Here is a 22,356-nt window from a genome sequence, read left to right as displayed (position 1 = left end):
TGTCGTGAAGATTCAAGATGAGAGAAATCTTGAATGTAACCAAACTTCGAACGTGTTTTTCAAGAAATTGTGAAGTTCTCTAACTTGTGTAAATAAGTGATTGTGAATTCAATGCTCATACCCGGGACAGTGACGACAGTTCGATGCGAAGCCATAGGTAGAGATGAAGCAATGGTGACTCGATTGTGAAATTTTTCAAGAAATAATGATCTAACGATTGAGTTTCTATGAGATTGTGACGGTAATAATGAAGATCATGCACAATTATTAAAAGATAAACCGATTAATAATGGTCAGAAATAAATTAAAAGAATCATGAAATCAAACCTTAAGTTCATTAATAACAATTCGTAATGTTCTGAATGGACTGAGAAGGGAATGGTTATATTAATCATTATTGATGTAAGAACCAATTTTCCAATTAAAAAGATATATGTCATGCCAGTTAATCATACATATGTTGATCAAAAATGATATAATCAGAATTATGTTGACTGGATGGATGTGACTGATGGGAGTGGACAGATATGATTACGGACGATGTGGTTGAGTGATGGTGTCGGCTTGAGTCCGACTGGTAGTCAATGGTGTAGGGGAAGTGCTGCCCAAATTTTCAGAAATTACCCTATAGTTAAGGACAAAGAAGTATATTATCGTTCTCGTCAGTATTCCAAATAATTGCGATCTCGGTTCTTGAGAAAGTTGTTATGACCAAACTGATTTTATATAATGGGTCTTTGATTCCAATTAGCTAGTCAGCACTTGGTTTAAGTGATCAGTTGATAAGTGGCATTTTATACCACTTAGAACGTCTTAAAATGGCTTAAATTGGTGTCTTGAAATCAAGTATTTTGTGTATTTGATGTGTTTTTCTAGTGTTTATGCATTTCAGGGTATTAGTTGCATTTCGGAGGAGGAATCATCAAGAATAAGCCTTGGCATGTGTTCACCATTGCGAGAGGAAAAGAACGGGCAGATTACGGCGAAGAAACGGAGCAAACCTGGAATTTTTCCAGAAGGGTCCTGCGCGTCCGCGCAGAAATGCTGAGCGGCCGCGCAGGGTCGGGGAAAAAGCTGAATTATTTTAGACTTCTACTTCTGTTTGGCTTCCAACTTCTATGTAATCTGAGTTTTATGGGACTATTATATAAGTAGATTTGAGACATTTTCATAGAGAATATGAAGGAGATTATGTTTTAGATTGTGTTTGGCGCAAGAAGCGAAGGAGATAAGGAAGAAGACCGATTTAGCACACTGCAGCGAAGAGGAAGCATATTTTCTTGTGATTCTTGTTTCGTTGTAACGTTGGATGCTAGTTTTCTTGCTTTGACTTATTTACTCTTGTGACGTACTCTGTTTTAATATAATTAGTTTAGTTATTATTTTCTTGTGTTGTTTATCATGATTTCATATGAACCCATGATGGCGATAAGTTCTATTATGGGCTAATCGTGATCATGGGGTTGCAACGGATTTATTATGGAATTCTTTAGTTAATTGTTTAATACTTTAGTGTGTGATGATTGCATGATATCTAGTATTGGTTGTGTGTATTCGTCTTATGTGCGTCGCGAACATATAAGATAGGGTGTTAATCTCTTGTGAAGCGACGGTGGATCTTGAGATTTAGAACTTGCCATGCTAGCATAGGTTCATGTACGTTGTGCATGATTAGTGGGTAACTCTAACAGTTTTATTTGCCCTATGTAATCAAAAGGGATAACTTGTGCTTTAAATCATTGTGTTGTCAATTTCTGTAGACATATAGGAACTCAACATGATTGATGACTATTCAACTTCTATCTTAATTGTGGATGCTTGGTAGAATGGTATTAGTACAATGAAAGTTGGCTTTTATCAGTTTCGTGTTATTCGATTAATGTCATCACTGTCACATGCTAAAGGTAATAACAATGGCTATAGAAGGAAGTAATAATGAAGTTGTGATCTCATGAGTGTTTTATTATTGATAAATTGAAGTGTTAGTTAAGTGGTTAATTAAGTAGTTAATTATAGTTAATATTTAATCAACAATTTTAAGTGTTATTATCTTAACATTAAGAAGTAGTCATACATTGGTGAGTGAGTTTAATTAGACAATAACTTAGTCTGAGTCTCTGAGGGAACAAACTAGAAAGTATTCTATATTACTTGCGAACGCGTATACTTGCGTGAATATTAGTGCATGTTTTCGCCCTAAAAAGTTTTTGGCGCCGCTGCCGGGGACTCGGCATATTTGTTTAGTTTATGTACTTACCATCATTGGTCATTAGGACTCAGTGATTAGGACGTAGTAGTTAATTACTCTTTTCGGTTGTGTTTCAGGTACTTTAGCAAGCGTTTATGCAAACTCGTTCTCGTGCTCGCAAGAGGACCTTAGATACAGCTGAGGAGAAAGACGAAGTTCTTGATACTCCGGAGAAGTTAGATTTTGAGGATTTGGATTCAGGAACTGAGCAGAAAGAACCAGTAAACATGGGAGATCGTATTGTTCAAGCTGATCCAGCTCTTATGGATTTTTCTCGGCCTAAAATTGATGACATTCAGTCAAGCATCCTTCATCCGGCTATTCAAGCTAACACCTTTGAAATCAAGCCGGGCACTATTCAGATGGTGCAGAATTCTGTTTCTTTTGGAGGAGCGGCAACTGAAGACCCCAACATGCACATAAGGAATTTTGTCGAGATCTGCAGCACTTTTAAGTATAATGGCGTGACTGATGAGGCTATCAAGCTGAGGCTTTTCCCATTCTCACTGAGGGATAAAGCTAAAGACTGGTTACATTCTGAACCAGCTGGGTCCATCACTACGTGGCAAGATCTTGCGCAAAAATTTCTGGTGAAGTTTTATCCAATGGCAAAGACTGCTGCTATGAGGAGTGCTCTTACTCAGTTTGCGCAGCAACCTACAGAATCTATGTGCGAGGCTTGGGAATGCTACAAGGAAATGTTGAGAAAATGTCCACATCATGGAATGCCGGATTGGATGGTAATCACTGGTTTTTATAATGGTTTGGGGGCCCAATCTCGGCCCATGCTCGATGCAGTAGCTGGAGGCGCCTTATGGGCTAAAAGCTATACTGAGGCGTATAATCTTATCGAGATGATGGCTGCAAATGAGCATCAAAACCCAACTCAGAGGATGACGTCAGGCAAGGTAGCAGGTATTCTGGAAGTTGATGCAGCCACCGCTATTGCAGCCCAGCTCCAAGCACTATCAATGAAGGTTGATTCTTTGGCTACGTATGGAGTTAATCAAATAGCTATGGTTTGTGAGCTTTGTGCACGTTCTCATGCTACGGATCAGTGTTCTCTTGTCAATGAATCTGTTCAGTATGTGAATAATTATCAGCGACAACAGCAGCCTGTGCCAGCGACCTATCATCCTAACAACAGAAATCATCCAAATTTCAGTTGGGGGAATAATCAGAATGCTATTCAGCCAACATATCAGCAAGGAGTAAGTAAACAGTTTAACCCACCTGGATTCCAGCAACCACAGCAGTATGCTACAAGGCAATCATATCCTCAATAGGGAAGTACAGCTGCACCTACTAGTGCTGATTTTGAGGAACTTAAGCTGTTGTGCAAGAGTCAGGCGGTTTCTATCAAGACCTTGGAAAATCAAATCGGTCAATTAGCCAATGCAGTGCTCAATCGTCAACCTGGCACTCTTCCCAGTGACACGGAAGTACCAGGCAGGAAGGAAGCTAAAGAGCAAGTCAAGGCTATTACCTTAAGGTCTGGAAAAGTAGCTGATGCTGAAAAGGCAAAAGAAGTCGAAGCTGAAGTTAGAGATGAAGAATCTAAGCAAAAGGAGAAAGTGGCGGAACCAAAGAAGACTACTGTTGAACACACTCTGCCTGAGGCTAATACAGGGGAGAAACAGCTCTATCCTCCACCACCTTTTCCTAAGAGATTGCAGCAACAAAAGCTGGATAGACAGTTCGGGAAGTTTCTGGAGGTGTTCAAGAAACTTCACATCAATATACCTTTCACTGAGGCGCTGGAACAAATGCCTAGTTATGCAAAGTTTATGAAGACTATTCTTTCAAGGAAGGTGAAACTGGATGACCTTGAAACCGTTGCTCTCACGGAAGAATGCAGCGCGGTTCTGCAACAAAAGTTACCACCAAAACTGAAAGATCCAGGAAGCTTCACCATTCCTTGTACCATTGGCAATCTAACTTTTGACAAGTGCCTTTGTGATTTGGGAGCAAGCATTAATCTGATGTCGTTGTCGATCTTTAAAAAGCTGAATCTGCCTGATCCAAAACCCACATACATGTCGCTACAATTGGCGGACCGTTCCATTACTTACCCAAGGGGCATAGTTGAGGATGTGCTCGTCAAGGTGGATAAGCTCTTCTTTCCTGCTGATTTTGTTATTCTGGATTTTGAGGAAGATAAGAAGATTCCTATAATCTTGGGGAGGACTTTCTTGGCTACTGGCCGTACCTTGATAGATGTGCAAAAAGGGGAACTTACTATGCGGGTCCAAGATCAGGATGTGACCTTCAACGTATTCAAGGCAATGAAATTCCCTACAGAAGATGAGGAGTGCTTAAAAGTGGATGTGATTGATTCTGCGGTTACTTCGGAACTCGATCACATGCTAATGTCTGATGCATTGGAAAAGGCCTTAGTGGGGGAATTTGACAGCGATGATGAAGATAGCAACGAGCAATTACAATATCTGAACGCTTCTCCATGGAAGCGAAAGCTCGACATACCATTTGAATCTCTTGGTACTTCTGACCTTAAGAATGCTGAAGGGAAGCTCAAACAATCAATAGAGGAAGCACCTACCTTGGAGCTCAAACCATTACCTGAACACTTGAGGTATACTTTTTTAGGTGATTCATCTACGTTACCTGTTATTATTTCAGCTGACCTTTCCAGTAGTGAGGAAGACAAGCTCTTAAGGATTTTGAGAGAATTCAAATCGGCTATAGGATGGACCATATCAGACATCAAGGGGATAAGTCCTTCATATTGTATGCATAAAATTCTGTTAGAGGAAGGTAGTAAGCCAACTGTGGAACAGCAGCGAAGACTGAACCCGATCATGAAGGAGGTGGTGAAGAAAGAAATTCTGAAATGGCTAGATGCAGGCATCATTTATCCTATTTCTGACAGCTCGTGGGTGAGCCCCGTGCAATGTGTACCTAAGAAAGGAGGTATCACTGTGGTCGCAAATGAAAAGAATGAGCTCATCCCTACTCGAACAGTTACAGGATGGAGAGTATGCATGAATTATAAAAAATTGAACAAAGCCACAAGGAAGGATCACTTCCCTCTCCCATTCATTGATCAAATGCTTGACAGATTGGCGGGACATGAGTATTTTTGTCTTCTGGATGGTTATTCCGGGTATAATCAGATTTGTATTGCACCAGAGGATCAGGAAAAGACTACCTTCACTTGTCCATTTGGCACATTTACTTTTCGTAGAGTTTTGTTTGGGTTATGTGGCGCCCCGGCCACCTTTCAAAGATGTATGATGGCTATATTCTCTGACATGATTGGAAATAACGTCGAAGTGTTCATGGATGACTTCTCCGTCTTAGGACACTCATATGATGAATGTTTGAATAATCTGCGCGCCGTACTCAAAAGATTCGTGGAAACTAATTTGGTGCTTAATTGGGAGAAATGTCATTTTATGGTGCGTGAAGGCATTATCCTTGGGCATAAGGTCTCTAGCAAAGGTCTGGAGGTGGACAAGGCCAAGGTGGGAGTCATTGAAAATCTTCCCCCACCTAATTCGGTGAAAGGAATCCGTAGTTTTCTCGGTCATGCGGGTTTTTATCGGCGATTCATCAAGGACTTTTCAAAGATATCTAAGCCGTTGTGCAATTTACTTGAGAAAGATGTGCCTTTCAAATTTGATGATGAATGTTTGGCATCATTCGAGACTCTCAAGGAGAATTTGATCACGGCACCAGTTATTACAGCACCAGATTGGACAGAACCATTTGAGATGATGTGTGATGCGAGTGACTATGCGGTAGGTGCAGTTCTGGGACAGCGCAAGAAAAATCTCTTCCATGTGGTCTACTATGCGAGTAAGACTTTAAATGGGGCCCAATTGAACTACACCACTACTGAGAAGGAGCTTTTGGCTATAGTCTTTGGCTTTGAGAAATTTTGATCTTATCTGCTTGGTACGAAAGTGACAGTATTCACTGATCATGCAGCTATTCGCTATCTGGTTTCTAAGAAGGATTCAAAGCCGAGACTCATTCGTTGGGTGCTTTTACTTCAAGAATTTGAGTTAGAGATCAAAGATAGAAAAGGTACTGAGAATCAAGTAGCTGACCATCTCTCTAGGTTGGAGAATCCCGATTCTACTTCACAAGATAGGACGTTAATCAATGAATCTTTTCCGGATGAGCAGTTGTTTGCAATTCAGGAGGAAGAACCATGGTTTGCAGATATTGTAAACTATCTTGTCAGCAATATAATGCCGCTTAATTTGACATCCGCTCAAAAGAAGAAGTTTCTGCATGAGGTGAAGTGGTATATGTGGGATGAACCATATTTGTTTAGACAGGGAGCTGATCAGATCATCAGGAGATGTATCCCGTTCTGTGAGACGGAGGGGATATTACGAGACTGCCATTCCACGGTTTATGGTGGACACTATGGAGGTGAGAAGACGGCAGCTCGTATTCTGCAAGCAGGTTTTTTCTGGCCTACTTTGTTCAAGGATGCTCATCAGTTTGTTTTAAGGTGTGATCGTTGCCAAAGAGTGGGAAATTTGTCAAGGAAGGATGAGATGCCATTAAATGTGATGCTTGAAGTCGAGGTCTTTGATGTATGGGGAATCGATTTCATGGGGCCTTTTATCTCATCTTGCAATAATCAGTACATCTTGCTGGCAGTCGATTATATCTCAAAATGGGTCGAAGTTAAAGCTTTACCGACAAATGATACAAAGGTAGTACTAAATTTTCTTCATAAGCAAATTTTCACAAGGTTTGGAGCGCCTCGGGTAATCATAAGTGATGAAGGATCGCATTTTTGCAACCGTAAGTTCACTTCTATGATGCAGCGTTATAATGTGAATCATCGAGTAGCTACTGCCTATCATCCGCAAACAAATGGTCAAGCGGAAGTATCTAACAGAGAGATAAAGCGCATTCTAGAGAAGGTCGTTTATCCGTCAAGGAAGGATTGGTCTTTAAAGCTCGATGAAGCTGTTTGGGCTTACAGAACAGCATACAAAACTCCACTTGGGATGTCACCGTTTCAGTTGGTGTACGGTAAGGGATGTCATCTACCGGCGGAGCTTGAGCATAAGGCCTACTGGGCATTGAAGAAATTGAACCTGGATTTAGATGCAGCTGGTAAGAAAAGAATGCTTCAGCTTAATGAACTTGATGAATTTCGACTTCAAGCGTACGAGAATAACAAAATGTATAAGGAAAAGGTGAAGAGGTGGCACGATAGGAAGCTACATCCTAAGTTATTTGTGCCAGGGCAACAAGTTCTGTTATTCAACTCTCGGCTCCGACTTTTTCCTGGGAAGTTGAAATCAAGGTGGTCTGGACCTTTTATTGTCAAAACTGTGTTTCCACATGGAGCGGTGGAAATTTTTGAGAATGATTCGGACCAAGCATTCAAGGTTAACGGTCAGCGGTTGAAGCACTACTATGGGGACATGGCAAACCGAGAGGTGGTTAGTGCCATTTTGTTGACTACTTGAGAAAGGTACGGAACGTCAAGCTAATGACGAAAAAGAAGCGCTGCGTGGGAGGCAACCCATGAATTGTTGTTACAGGAACCCTTAGAAGTTAATAACCTATCCAAAAACACAAAAAAATCAGAAAACAGGGGCTGAAAAATTTTTTTTCCAGAGACCCTCTGCGCGCTCGCGCAGCTATGCTGAGCGGCCGCGCAGGGGTCGAGTTCCAGAAAATTTTTTACAGTTCAGAAAAAAAAAAAACAAAACACAAAAACCCATCACAGCCCATAAACCCACGAATTCTTTTCCCATTACCCCATGATTTTATCCCTCAACCCCACTCCTAATCTAATTTAACCTACTCCACACCCTATATATACATACACCTATCCCACATATCTCCCACAAACTTCCTACACTTAAACCCTCTCATAAACATCAAAAATCAGTTCTTACACACTTTTATTCACAAATCAATGGCACCCAAGAGAGCACGCACTATTGACAGCAGTAGCACAGTTCCTACTGCTGATTCATCAAGGGGTACTGCTGCAAGGCCTCAGTTAACTGACAGAGCTGTGGAGGAGGAGTACACTAGGCTGTTGGGGAAGCCGATTCTGAAGGAGAGGGGGTTTTTACCATCAGGGAGGGATGGTGAGTTGTTGCCCATGATTGCAGAGAAGGGGTGGATAGCTTTTTGTGAGTCACCCGAAGCAGTACCGATGAGTGTTGTTCGCGAGTTCTACGCGAACGCGAAGGCTGAAAAGAATGGGTTTTCTGTAGTTCGTGGGCTGACGGTTGATTATCATCCTGCGGCGATTCGCCGTGTGATTGGACAGCGAGAGAGGAAGCCCGAGGAGGAGAACTGGAATGAAAAGACTGCTGAGGATTTTGACTTGGATTTGATTTGTGCGACTCTCTATCGACCGGGCACAGTTTGGAACCGCAGTCCAGCCAATAATGAGTATCGTCACTTTCCGGCGATCGCCATGAACAGGTATGCCCGTGCATGGAATGCATTTATATGTGCTAATATTTTGCCTTCTTCACATGCACACGAGGTCACAGTTGAGAGAGCACAGTTGTTGTGGGGAATTCTGAATGAGGAATACTATGTGGACCTTGGTGAGTTTATCTACCAAGGAATTCTAAAGTTTTTGAGGGGAGCAAAGCATATGAACATCCCTTATGCATCCACGGTTACGAAGCTATGCCGAGCAGTAGGAGTGAACTGGCCAGCTCATGAGCAGTTGCAGTTGCCAGCAGCTCCGATAGATTCTGGCACTCTGAATGGGATGCAGGAGTGGACCGGTGGTGAGCCTGAGGAGCATGGGCTGGGTTATCATCTTCCAGGAGGACGTCCAGCACGAGGTGCTACTATGGCTAGGCCAGGGCGTGGTGAGGCTGGTTCTTCGAGAGCTCAGGAGGGTGCTGGGATGGGTGATGCCCAGTATAGGAGGCTTTCACGGTGGATGGATGCCATGTATGAGACGCAGAGCAGGTTTGCTCAGGAGCTCACTCTTGCGTTAGGGACTGCTTTTCGAGGCCTTGGAGCTGATATCCAGTGACCAGTTTTTGGTGAGGACTCTGCATACCCGCCGCCTGATACTCCACCCACTGAGGGTGATGATGATGATGACTCCGAGTAGGTATACCCTGTGTTCCTTTCTACTACCTTCACTGGGGACAGTGAAGATTTTAAGTTTGGGGGTGGTAGTTAAGGAATATTTTGTGTGTGTCATATAGCTGCATATTCATGATAGTTAGTTCATATAGTTGCATAATTTTTGCCATATAGTTTTTTTTTATATAGCTTTATTTGTTTGTCATATCATATAGCTCATGCATATACCATGATCCCTTTTGCAATGATTTATCTACTGAATTGCGATATTGATGCGAGTGTAGTGATAGCATTAAAGTGATATTAAGTTGTGTAGGTTGATATGCATGCTAGAAGCACTTGTATTTTCACTAAGTCTTAGAGAATGCTTAAGGGCTAGATTGTTGTTATGATCTGATTATTTTCGAGGATAATCTATTTATTATGCTTAGAATTTGATAATAGGTTCTTAGTGGTAAAGGCATGAAAAAGAAAAAAAATGGAGTAAAATGGAATTTGTTGCTAGTTGTGGCTAGGCGTCAAATGGCTAGTAGTCGGCTCGCATGTTATGCGAGTAGTCTAGGGTTGAGCAAGATGGAGCGAAACGCACTTGCTCAGAAAAGAAAAAAAAAATATTTTTGCATAATTGATCAAGAGTGGGCTCTTTGGTATTCGAGTTATTAATTTCTTAGGGGACTTTGTGCCTAGTGACCTAAGGCTTTTAGAGTCTGGGATCCGCTAATCTAACGCTCGTTACATGGATACCATTGTATAAGTCTTTTATGGACCTCACTCATTGCACGGTCAAATAAGCATTTGAGTTGTAAATAAAAAGCACGATTCCGTAGTAAGCTCCAGAGTTCTTGTAGTGTTGTATATCACTTTGTGCCTAGAATTTTTATTCTTTGTATAATCGTAGGATTGCCTTGAGGATAGTCTAGTCATAGTAATTGGTCTAGTTCCGAAGCATATCTGTTAAGCATTTGCACACACCACGTTTCTGGCTGTATGTCCGTTTGCATGAGTTTATTGATCTTTAGTGTCTAACTGTATTCGTTGAGACGTGACAATTTGGTTGGTTAATTATAGTAAGGGGATCGTTGCATTTTCATATAGATTGCATTCATGCATATTTTTATTTGTTTTGAGTCTGTGATGCTTGAGGACAAGCATCGATTTAAGTTTGGGGGTGTGATAAGTGGCATTTTATACCACTTAGAACGTCTTAAAATGGCTTAAATTGGTGTCTTGAAATCAAGTATTTTGTGTATTTGATGCGTTTTTCTAGTGTTTATGCATTTCAGGGTATTAGTTGCATTTCGGAGGAGGAATCATCAAGAATAAGCCTTGGCATGTGTTCACCATTGCGAGAGGAAAAGAACGGGCAGATTACGGCGAAGAAACGGAGCAAACCTGGAATTTTTCCAGAAGGGTCCTGCACGCCCGCGCAGCAATGCTGAGCGGCCGCGCAGCAGCCTTGCGCGCCCGCGCAGAAATGCTGAGCGGCCCGCGCAGGGTCGGGGAAAAAGCTGAATTATTTTAGACTTCTACTTCTGTTTGGCTTCCAACTTCTATGTAATCTGAGTTTTATGGGACTATTATATAAGTAGATTTGAGACGTTTTCATAGAGAATATGAAGGAGATTATGTTTTAGATTGTGTTTGGCGCAAGAAGCGAAGGAGATAAGGAAGAAGACCGATTTAGCACACTGCAGCGAAGAGGAAACATATTTTCTTGTGATTCTTGTTTCGTTGTAACGTTGGATGCTAGTTTTCTTGCTTTGACTTATTTACTCTTGTGACGTACTCTGTTTTAATATAATTAGTTTAGTTATTATTTTCTTGTGTTGTTTATCATGATTTCATATGAACCCATGATGGCGATAAGTTCTATTATGGGCTAATCGTGATCATGGGGTTGCAACGGATTTATTATGGAATTCTTTAGTTAATTGTTTAATACTTTAGTGTGTGATGATTGCATGATATCTAGTATTGGTTGTGCGTATTCGTCTTATGTGCGTCGCGAACATATAAGATAGGGTGTTAATCTCTTGTGAAGCGACGGTGGATCTTGAGATTTAGAACTTGCCATGCTAGCATAGGTTCATGTACGTTGTGCATGATTAGTGGGTAACTCTAACAGTTTTATTTGCCCTATGTAATCAAAAGGGATAACTTGTGCTTTAAATCGTTGTGTTGTCAATTTCTGTAGACATATAGGAACTCAACATGATTGATGACTATTCAACTTCTATCTTAATTGTGGATGCTTGGTAGAATGGTATTAGTACAATGAAAGTTGGCTTTTATCAGTTTCGTGTTATTCGATTAATGTCATCACTGTCACATGCTAAAGGTAATAACAATGGCTATAGAAGGAAGTAATAATGAAGTTGTGATCTCATGAGTGTTTTATTATTGATAAATTGAAGTGTTAGTTAAGTGGTTAATTAAGTAGTTAATTATAGTTAATATTTAATCAACAATTTTAAGTGTTATTATCTTAACATTAAGAAGTAGTCATACATTGGTGAGTGAGTTTAATTAGACAATAACTTAGTCTGAGTCTCTGAGGGAACAAACTAGAAAGTATTCTATATTACTTGCGAACGCGTATACTTGCGTGAATATTAGTGCGTGATTTCGCCCTAACAATGCTTCCTAGGAAAAAGCTGTGGTAAGTAATACCTAGCTGACTTCAACTCTACAGATGCAGAATCCATTACTTGTCTTTTCAGCAAAGCAAGTGCAGTTGAAAGTTGGCTATGGCACAAGAAGCTGTCCCATTTGAATTTCAAGACAATGAATGATCTAGTCAAAAAGGACTTGGTTAGAGGAATGCCTCTTAGTGGAATTCACAAGGGATGGACTGTGTGATGCTTGTCAGAAAGGAAAGCAAAAGAAAGTATCATTCAGTAAGAATCTTGAATCTGCAATTGATGAAACCATTGCACCTGCTACACATGGATCTTTTTTGGGACCCAGTCAATGTATTGTCAATTTCAAGGAAAAGATATGGCCTAGTGATTGTTGATGATTTCTCTAAGTTTTCATGGATCTATTTTCTTGGATCAAAGGATGAAGCTAGTGAAATCATTATCAATCATATCAAGCAAGTCAACAATCATCCTGATTTCAAAGTAAGGAATATTAGGAGAGTGACAATGGAAACTGAGTCAAGAATTCAACCATGAAGTTGTTCTGAAGAAAATGGGGATCATGCATGAGTTCTCAGCTCCAAGGACTCCACAACAAATGGTGTGGTGGTAAGGAAGAACAGATCACTAATTGAGCGCTTTGCAAGGACCAATGCTTGAAGAGTCAAAATCCCAACTTACTTTTGGGCTGAGGCTGTTAACTGTGCATGTTACACTCAGAATATTTCTCTAATCAATCAGGCAAAAGGCATGACTCCCTATCAATTATTCAAGAGAAGAAAACCAACTTTAACTTTCTGCATGTCTTTGATTGCAATGTTACATCTTAAGGAATCAATCTGATCACAAAGGGAAGTTTGATGCAAAGGCTGATGAAGGAATATTTGTTGGTTATTCTGCTGGAAAATCTTATAGGGTCTACAATCTAAGAACCAACATTGTCATGGAATCTGTGCATGTTGTGTTTGATGATAAAAAGATTGATGGGACTAACAGATGAGGGACATCATGAAGGACTCAAATTTGACAACATTGAGATATATTGTGATGATAGTGAAGATGAGAATGATGAAGAAGGCATCTCAAGAAGAATTCAGAATCTGCCTTTGGATTAATACACAGAATGCTGCAATCCGTTTGAAAGTCATAATTCAGCTTCCGTTGAAGAAGCAATGCAGCATCCGTTGAAAGTACAAAGTGAATCATCCGTTGAAGTTCATAATGAAGCATCCGTTGATCACAGTCTGTCAACGGATAATCAATTCACTTCATCAGTTGATAGAGCTCCCAATTCCTTTCAAAGGATCAGCAACTCAGGGGGAGTTTCAACCAATCAACATTCTATCTCACATCATGCACAATACTGAGGCAACCTCATCTAGAGCTAATCTACCACCTCAAAGAAAATGGACCAAGAATTACCCTTTTGAACTGATCATTGGTGATGCTACATCTAAAGTGCAAACTAGAAGGGCTACTCAAGATGAATTGTCTGTATAGTAGCTTTCGATCACAGGAGGAACCTAAGAGAGTGGAAGGAAGCTCTATTAAATCCAGATTGGATTTTAGCAATGCAAGAGGAGCTAAACCAATTTGAAAGGAACAAAGTATGGAAGCGGTACCCAAGCCAAAGAACAAGAGTTCTATTGACACAAAATGGGTATTCAGAAACAAGATGGATGAAAATGGCATTGTCATAAGGAATAAAGCCAGATTGGTTGCTAAAGGCTATTCTCAACAAGAAGGAATAGATTTTGATGAAACATTTGCTCCAGTTGCCAGGACTTGAGGTCATCAGAATCTTTCTAGCCTATGCAGCTCATGCAAATTTCAAAGTCTATCAAATGGATGTCAAGAGTGCATTTCTAAATGGGGAATTGGAGAAGAAGTTTATGTAAGCCAACCTCCAGGATTTGAAGATCCAAATTTTCCAGACTATGTGTATTATCTGTTGAAAGCACTCTATGGACTAAAGCAAGCACCTAGAGCCTGGTATGAGACTTTGTCAAAATTCCTTCTAGATAATCACTTCACAAGAGGTACTGTTGACAAAACTCTCTTCTTTAGAAATGTTAATGGCTCTAAAATACTTGTTCAAATTTATGTAGATGATATTATATTTGGATCTACAGATGATAAGCTTTGTAAAAAGTTTGCTAAGTTAATGCAAAGTAAATATGAAATGAGCATGATGGGAGAGCTAACTTATTTTCTTGGTTTACAAGTTAAACAAGTTAGTGTGGAATTTTCATTAGTCAAACTAAATAATTTATGATCTTTTAAAGAAGTTTGACTTAATGGATTGTTCACTGCAAAAACTCCCATGGCCACTGCCACCAAGCTTGAATTAAACAAGGCTGAAAAGTCTGTGGATATTTCAAGTTATAGAGGCATGGTTGGCTCACTTTTATATTTAACTGCTAGTAGACCTGATATAATGTTTTCTACATGTCTCTGTGCTAGATTTCAAGCTGACCCTAAAGAATCTCACTTAGTGGCTATTAAAAGAATTTCAGATATCTCAAAGGGACTCCAAATCTAGGAATTTGGTACCCTAGAGAGTCTGGTTTTGATCTAATTGGCTACTCAGATGCAGATTATGCAGGCTGCAAAATAGACAGGAAAAGCACAACACCTGTCAATTTCTAGGGAACAAGCTTGTGTCATGGTTCAGCAAGAAGCAATTCTGTTTCACATCAACAGCTGAAGCTGAGTACATTGCTGCTGGTAGTTGCTGTGCACAGATACTATGGATGAGGAATCAACTATTTGACTATGGTGACTGTTGACAAAATTCCAATATTCTGTGACAACACAAGTGCCATTGCCATTACTGAAAATCCAGTGCAGCACTCAAGAACCAAGCACATTGATATCAAGTACCACTTCATTAGGGAACATGTGATGAAAGGTACAGTGGAACTTCATTTTGTTCCAAGTGAAAAGCAGATTGCAGACATATTTACCAAGCCACTTGATGAATCAACATTCACAAGATTAGTAAGTGAGCTAGGTATGCTTAATTATTCATAATTTATGTCATCTATATAATCTGCCTTGAAGCCTGAAATGAATTTGCTGCAAGAACAAAGTTGGCTTTAAGTAAGACTTATCCTATCAACGGATATTCCCTATCCGTTGAAAGCCAAAATTGTTCTATCAACGGATGTTCATTATCCGTTGAAAGACAAATACATTTCTGGTAATTTTATCCTTCAACGGATAAAATGGTGTTGATCATCAACGGATAACTATTTACCTTATCCGTTGAAGTGTCACATCAGTTACTAAGTGAGTCACAGCCGTTGATTCTTTACTAACCGTTGATACAGATATACAGTGTTGTATGTTTGTATTAAGGTAGTTTTCAGAATTTCTACAGTTTTATTTATTCTTGAACGTAATGTAACTTACTTAAAAGTATCATTTAATCATTTTATTTACGTTTTAATTCAAGAAAGTATAAAAGCCCAATTGAACTCTTATTTTCACTTTACGCTTTCTTGCAATTCTATTCTCCTTCTCTCCCAAAATTCTCAAGTTTTTCTCTGCAACCTCTACTCACAACAATGGCACCAGTAGTCAAAATTATGTCTCAAACAGGATTTGTTTATGAAAAGAATAATTTCGTAGCCTTGGTTGAAAAGAATGAAGCCCATTCTGATTATCACAAGATGATGGACTTCATCAAAAACTGCAAACTAAGCTATGCAATGCTGGAAGCCCCAACCATCTACTGTGAGGTGATTGAGGAGATTTGGACAACTGCAGAGTTCAACTCCACAGATATGACTATTCTCTCTCAAAGATAAGGATTATTGCATTAACTGTTGATGATATACAGTCTTGCTTTAAGTTGCCTGAGAATAATACCATGATACCCACCACACTGATAAGATGTATCTGCTATGTTAGATTCATAGGCTATGCTCTTGATTCTGCTAGTTTAGGTAGTATTAGAAGGAAAGGACCTTAGGAAAGAATGTAGTTTTCTTGGAGATGCCTTTATCAAGGTTTTCTCTAGGAAGATTAGCAATTTTGATGCCATAACTTCATCTCTTGTTAATCTGCTATACATGCTAGTGTTTTGATAGGTACTTTAATTTTAGCAACCGTGTCATGCTAGAATTAGGTTCCAGATTAGGTAACAAAGCTAATAGACCACATAACATCTACTATGCCTAGATTCTTTATGTTATTGGATAACCCTGTTGCTGAAGGATTGGTTATATCAAATGAGAATAATAAACTCAAATGCTGGGCACAAGAGAAAAGGGTCCTTGCAGACCTTTTGAGAATGAACCTCAACAGCCAGGTGCCATTGGTATACTTGCCAATCATGAATGCACCACAGGTAAGTGAGGTAAACACTTCTATAACTCCTACTATTTCCAACCCCATGTTTCTTTGCCTTCTAGTGTGGCATGGAATCTGTGTCTTTGTCCAAACAGGTTCCTACCAAAGCCACCAAAACTAAAGTTTCAAAACTCAAGTCAAAGAAAACCTACCTCTGTTGTTTCTCAAAAGACAACAGTTGTAACAACTACCATAAACCCTGAAGGGAGTGAACAGGGTGTGAGTGGTGAGGGGAGGGGTGAACATCAAGAAACCCCCCAGGATAAGGTGGGAGAGGTGAGTGGTACCCAAGCCAGCCAAGCCACAGTCTCTCAAAAGACTGTGGTGGTTCAAAAGGAGTCCAACACATCCCTAGTTGCATCCTCCCAAAAGGATGTAACTATTGAAAATAGTCCCCAACCAGGGACACAGAACAAAAGAGGGAGGGACACTGAAGCCACACATTCACCAATTAAAGCCTTTTCAAGGAAGAAGAAGGCCAAGACCCTAGTTTCCACACAAGGGACACACAGCACAGATACATCCACCTGTATCTGTGCCTTCTCAAATTCAGCTTGATGTGATTCCAGCAAATGTGGAATCACAGCCCCATTCTCTCATAATAGAAAACACCATCATCAAACTCCATCACCCTCTCTGGATGTGGATATGATATTCACATCAATTCCTGATTCTCCCTCATTAAAACTCAGGGAGGAGCCCCACTCAAAACCTGATGATCATCATCTTTTAGATGATTTGTTGGATCATCAGCCAATTCTTTCAGATGTAGTTGAAGAATCTGTGTACCTCACTTAAAATCAATTCCACAGATTCAACAATTATGTCACTTTCTATATCTACATCTTTTCCTTCTTCAACGGATATCTCTCATCCGTTGACAAGTGGTTGTTCTTCAACGGATAAGCTTAACAGCAGTTATCCGTTGATACCATCAGTTTCCACTTCAACGGATACTCCCTATCCGTTGATGGTCTCTACACACATAACAGAAACAATTCCAACTGTAGAGGACATGGTACTGTACAATCACTTTTAGGTTTGAGGGAAGGGAGTGATCTTTTGAGTGAGAGGCTGGGTTGCTCCCAGGCAAAAGGAGAGGTTGAGAGTCACCATATGCATGCTATTTCTTCCAGCATGGCAAAAGTGAGTGAGGGAGTGCCACCTTAGAAGGTGAGGGTGAGGGTGTGAGGGTGTGTGTGAGCCAGGGGGAGCCCCTGATGCAAGAAAATAGAGAAAAGAGAGAAAGGCAGGTACAGAAGCTATAAGGGTGGATCCAGCCATTGCTAGTGAGTCAATGAAAGTGGATGATGCAGAAAAGGAAAGACAATTTCAGCAACATTACAAAGCTGAATTGATAACATTTCCTTGGATGCTGACACTTTTACTCATCCTGTTTCAGCCTATCAATTATTGGCTGCTCAGGGCAATGTGGAGGCAGAACAGACATTACATTGTACACACTTCAGAATCTCTTCTCAGAGACAAAGCTGCTGTTAACAGGCTGCCTTCTCAAGCTGGTGAGCCATCTGAAGAATTTGGAGTAAATTCTAATGATGATGACTCTAATTCTTTGGATGAGAGCATGAACTTAGGGGGAGTAGCAGGCCCAAGTTCTGTTCCTGATCTTCCTGAATGGGCATGGGCAAAAGCATCAACACCAGGAGAGTTTGGTGTCACTTTGGTCAGACAAGTCATGACAATTCAGAAGGCCCTTCAGGAGACTACAGATGCTGGTACCAAGGCAATTCTTCAAGCTCATCTGGAATCTCTGCATCTCTTGCAGTTGCAGCATTCAACAAAATCTAAGTGTGGATGAGCTCAAGCAGGACATTGCTGATCTGAAATCCTACAATGCTGAGAAGTTGGATTCAGTCATACCTTATGGTACTATGCAAGATTTGTTGGGGAGACTGAGGAAAGAATCTGATGCTGACAAGAGCTGGCCAGATTGGAAACAGGGTTCAATCATTGAAGACTCTATGGTCACCATTCTTCAGAATCAACAAACTCAAACAAATCTACTCATGCAGCTGGCAAGCACAAGGCTTGACCCTACCCTTGATGATAACAAAAAGGGGGAGAATAAAGGGAAGGGGAAGGAGAGCCATCAACAACAGTTCAAATTTCTCAAGTGCTAGTTCCTGTCATCACCACTTCTCCAATTATTCAAATCAAAGGAAAGCTTGATGGAATTGATCTAATCCAGATAGCAGCAGCTGAATTGCAAGTCAAAGAGCAAAGGAAGAAGATTGATGAAAAGATGCAACAAATATTTGGTTCTACAACTTCTCAATCACAATCTGTGAAGCATAGCACAAAAGTGGAATCAATTATTATGGAACTCAAGCCGAGGTAGGAGGAAGGTTGGAGAGACTTCTTCCAAGATCTGAAACCTATGGTTCTCAAGCCCAACAACAGATCCAATAAGGACTCTACAAAGAATCCTCTGAAAGAAGTGGATTTTCCTCTTCCAAAGCTGATGAGGACAAGCTTTTGGGTAGAAGTATCTCATATCTCAAAGAGACCATGGATGTGGCTGTAAGGAGAAACATGGCTATTATCTTCAGAGAGGGAAAGAGCATATGTGTGATGCAAGGACATCCCAAATTCTCAATAGCCAAGAGGGAAGAAACCAGAAGGTTGAAGGAAGAAGCCAAACAGCTAAAGGCTGACAAAAGAGCACAAGCAAAGCTTGAAAAACAGCTAAAGTCAAGTCAGGCTGAAGAACAGAAAGAAATTGAAGACAAAAGTGAAGATGAAGCTATGGGGGACATGGTTGGTACTGATGGAGGAAAGAAGTAAGGAAGAGAAGAATGGCAGAAAGGGAACAGAAAGAAGGTCAATGCAAAGAAAAATGGTAGATAAGACTGAAGAAACCCAATCAATATCCAAACCACTACCCTCTATTCCTGAACCCATTGTGCCTGACCCCTTCATGAACATTCATGGTGAAACAATCATTCCCAAGGAGGAACCAATTGATTGGGACACCATCAAATTGCCCACCTTCCTAACCTTCTCCACCATCAAAGAAGCAGAAAAGAAGAATCAAATCAACACCCTCTAAAGCCTCAATCAAATTCACACAGAAGCCTAAGCCTAAACCTCAAGCCTCTAAAGATGATTATGTTCACATCTGTGACATAAAAGAATTTTCAGACATTGAACTCTATCTGGATGAGCTGGAGGAAGTAAGGGGAATAGCTGCCTACAGACAGCTACCAGAAAGACTAGTGTTCAAATACAAAGGAGATGGGGAAAGAACTGGCCTCTTACAGAATTCTGAATGAAGGCTACTCTACCTTGATTAGAGTCTACTCAGCCATACAAAGGGATTCTGGCTTTACCAGGACTGCCAAGACTGAGATTCTCAACAAGATTGCCAACATAAGGAAAACTTGGAGGGAGCCCAATGCTTTGCCTAGAATTACTCATTCAAGAAAGAGGAATTACAATTCACAAATCACCTCATTGGTTGATGGAGTTCAGAGACAACAAAGGAGTCAGAAGATTTTTCAGAATTGAAGATCAGCTCAAGATTGCCAGTAATGAAACTCTCAAGGATATGCAATCTAAGTTGGACATCAATGAAGAAGATGAAGCTGAATTCTACAGACAACTTCAACTTCAAATAGAGGAGAATGACAGGAGGCTAGGAAAGAAAACAAGGGATCAAAGGAAAAGAAAGTAATCTCAGGCTAAAGGAGCACCCTTGGAAACAATGTAATTCTTCAATTCCATCTCAGCATACACATTTTTGTAGCACTTTTGAATTTCTGCTTTATTACAGTTATATATTTGTCAAGTGTTTTGTTATCATCAAGCTAAACCCAAATTTATGCCTACAGTTCTAGTAGACATAAATAGGGGGAGATTGTTAGGAATATGTGTATTAGTTTGATGATAAGTTAAACAAAACACTTAAGTAGAAATCTAGTGTTTGTAGCCTCAACGGATAAGACCATCTTGGCTATCCGTTGAAGGAGTAGCTTTACTTAGCAATAAGTTTAGTATTGTAGCACATTTCATTCTCTGGATTCAAGTTGTAATTCTTAGATGTTGTAGGAAATATCAGTCATGTTGACTACTATGGATATACAAATAGGAGGGCTAATTGTAAATATTTCATGCCTTGTAATTTTGTATAAGTGAAGAAGTATCAACGGATATTGAAGACCTTCAACGGATAAGAAACAAAGCTTCAACGGATGTCTCTAATGCTTCAACGGATAATATCCATCAACGGATAAGTGCTTCAACGGATAAAGACTTCAACTGATAATGCATCAACGGATAAAGCTTCAACGGATAAAGCCTCAACGGATAAGGCATCAACGGATGAAAGCTTCAACGGATGCTTAGTTCATTAGCAGTTGATAGTGACAATTCACAAGCTGACAGAGGCACATGGGTTGACAGAGACAAACTGGAATGTGGAAGCCTCTAGGAGGAATCAAGAAAATGCAGCATTTCCATTCTGATGCAAACAAGGAAGTATTCAAAGATTCACAGATTATCCTAGATTGCATTGGATAGAGAAATGAAGAAGAAACATGTGAAGAATCTTTTCAATTGTATTTTACAGTTTTGTCTTCACTTGTAAACTTGGTGTATATAAACCAAGTAGCAGCTAGTAATTAGATAAGAATTTTCCTGAGCTGTTTAGAAATATCAAGAGAGAAAATCATCTAGTTTGTACTAGGAAGCAGCTGTGATTTAATTCTTTGAATCACAGATTTTCTGAAATAACACATCTCTGGTGGAACAACAAATCCACCAGAAAAGTTTTCTGACATAACTCGAACAACAAATCCCCAGAAAAGTTTTTAAGTTCTTTGTGTTCTTTACATTTGTGTTTGAATATATATCTATCTGCATCAGCTTCAAGCAATTCACACACATTTGTTCACTTAAACACTTAGCCTTAGAAACTGCTCAAAACTTGAAAAGTTTTGAGATTTACATTCAACCCCCCTTCTGTAAATCTCATTGTTAGTCCACTGGTAATAACATTATTACTTGCTGAGCTAGTTAGCTCACTCTTGCGAATCTTTTTATGTATTTTACAGTTAAAAAGGATGGTTGATAGTGAGGGTTCTCAGTCCAAAGTGCGAACTAGGGTTCTAGTTTGAGTTGGATCGAGCTAGCAGGAGCTTCATATGGTAGTGAAATAGTAAGATTGTAAGAATAATTTCCATTAAGTTATAAATTAAATTAGTTAGGATTTGGTACGTTGTAATATAAGTTAAGGTTGTGGCTTGTTTCATACTTTAACCTGTTGTGATCCGTATTTATGTAAAATAGGGTCATTGCAGATAATATTTCTATACAGGTTTATATATTGTGTAGTGTTATGGACCCCAAACTTTTGACCCGGGTTTGGAGGGCGCCACAGGTTGGTATAAGAGCCACAGGTTTATAAGTCACTGAAACAAGCCTAGATTGTCGGGATTGGGTAGAGGTTAGGATTAGGAATAGGAAAGAGAGAAGATAAGACGTCATGAGGTTGAGTGTGACTGTATAGTAGGTCTCCAACATGGTTCATGTTGCGATTCGAGATTCTTAGCTTACGGCGTGATTTCTAGATAACGGCAATAGCAGATCCTGTTTTCCCTGTATCATCTAATCGTTTGGAGCTTTCCGTTCAAGGATCGTCATCTCCTCCCAGATTTAATTTTGCACCTTGTTCTTTCATCAGTATTAATGGTATTACCTTCTGTTATGACAGTTGTACATCTTCAAGATATTTTATGCTATTTTACCACCTTAATATGAGATTACCTATTTAAGAACCTCAATATGTTTATTCTTGTCTTACTGGACATTTGTTGTGCGTGTATCTTTTCAGTGCATCATACACTATGTTCTATACCCCCAGTTTAAAACTTGCGTATGAAGCAACAGTACCTACAAGGATGGATTCGAGAGCTACAGCAAATGGTGAGTACTGAGATATAAATAAGGTGAGAAGAAGTTTAGAAAGAAATTTATGTGTTCCGGAGGATAGCTGCTACCACGTTAAAAGGAGCCATTAATGACTAGGCC

At 39.9% G+C, this 22,356-nt stretch overlaps 1 protein-coding gene and 1 non-coding gene across 2 annotated transcripts in view; both read right to left on the bottom strand.

Moving 5' to 3' along the window:
* LOC141714837 (K(+) efflux antiporter 2, chloroplastic-like) overlaps positions 1-22,356 on the bottom strand; it is a 64,316-nt gene that overhangs the window by 35,124 nt on the left and 6,836 nt on the right. The window lies entirely within an intron of this gene.
* On the bottom strand, positions 2,869-2,975 carry LOC141715856 (small nucleolar RNA R71). The gene has a single exon (XR_012572603.1). It is a non-coding gene; the product is annotated as a small nucleolar RNA R71 (small nucleolar RNA).

The sequence above is a fragment of the Apium graveolens genome, chromosome 3 (genome assembly GCF_009905375.1).
Source record: "Apium graveolens cultivar Ventura chromosome 3, ASM990537v1, whole genome shotgun sequence".
Taxonomy (NCBI): Eukaryota; Viridiplantae; Streptophyta; class Magnoliopsida; order Apiales; family Apiaceae; genus Apium; species Apium graveolens.
The sequence above is the reverse complement of the archived record's forward strand: the minus strand, read 5'-3'. Positions and strand labels throughout refer to the sequence as shown.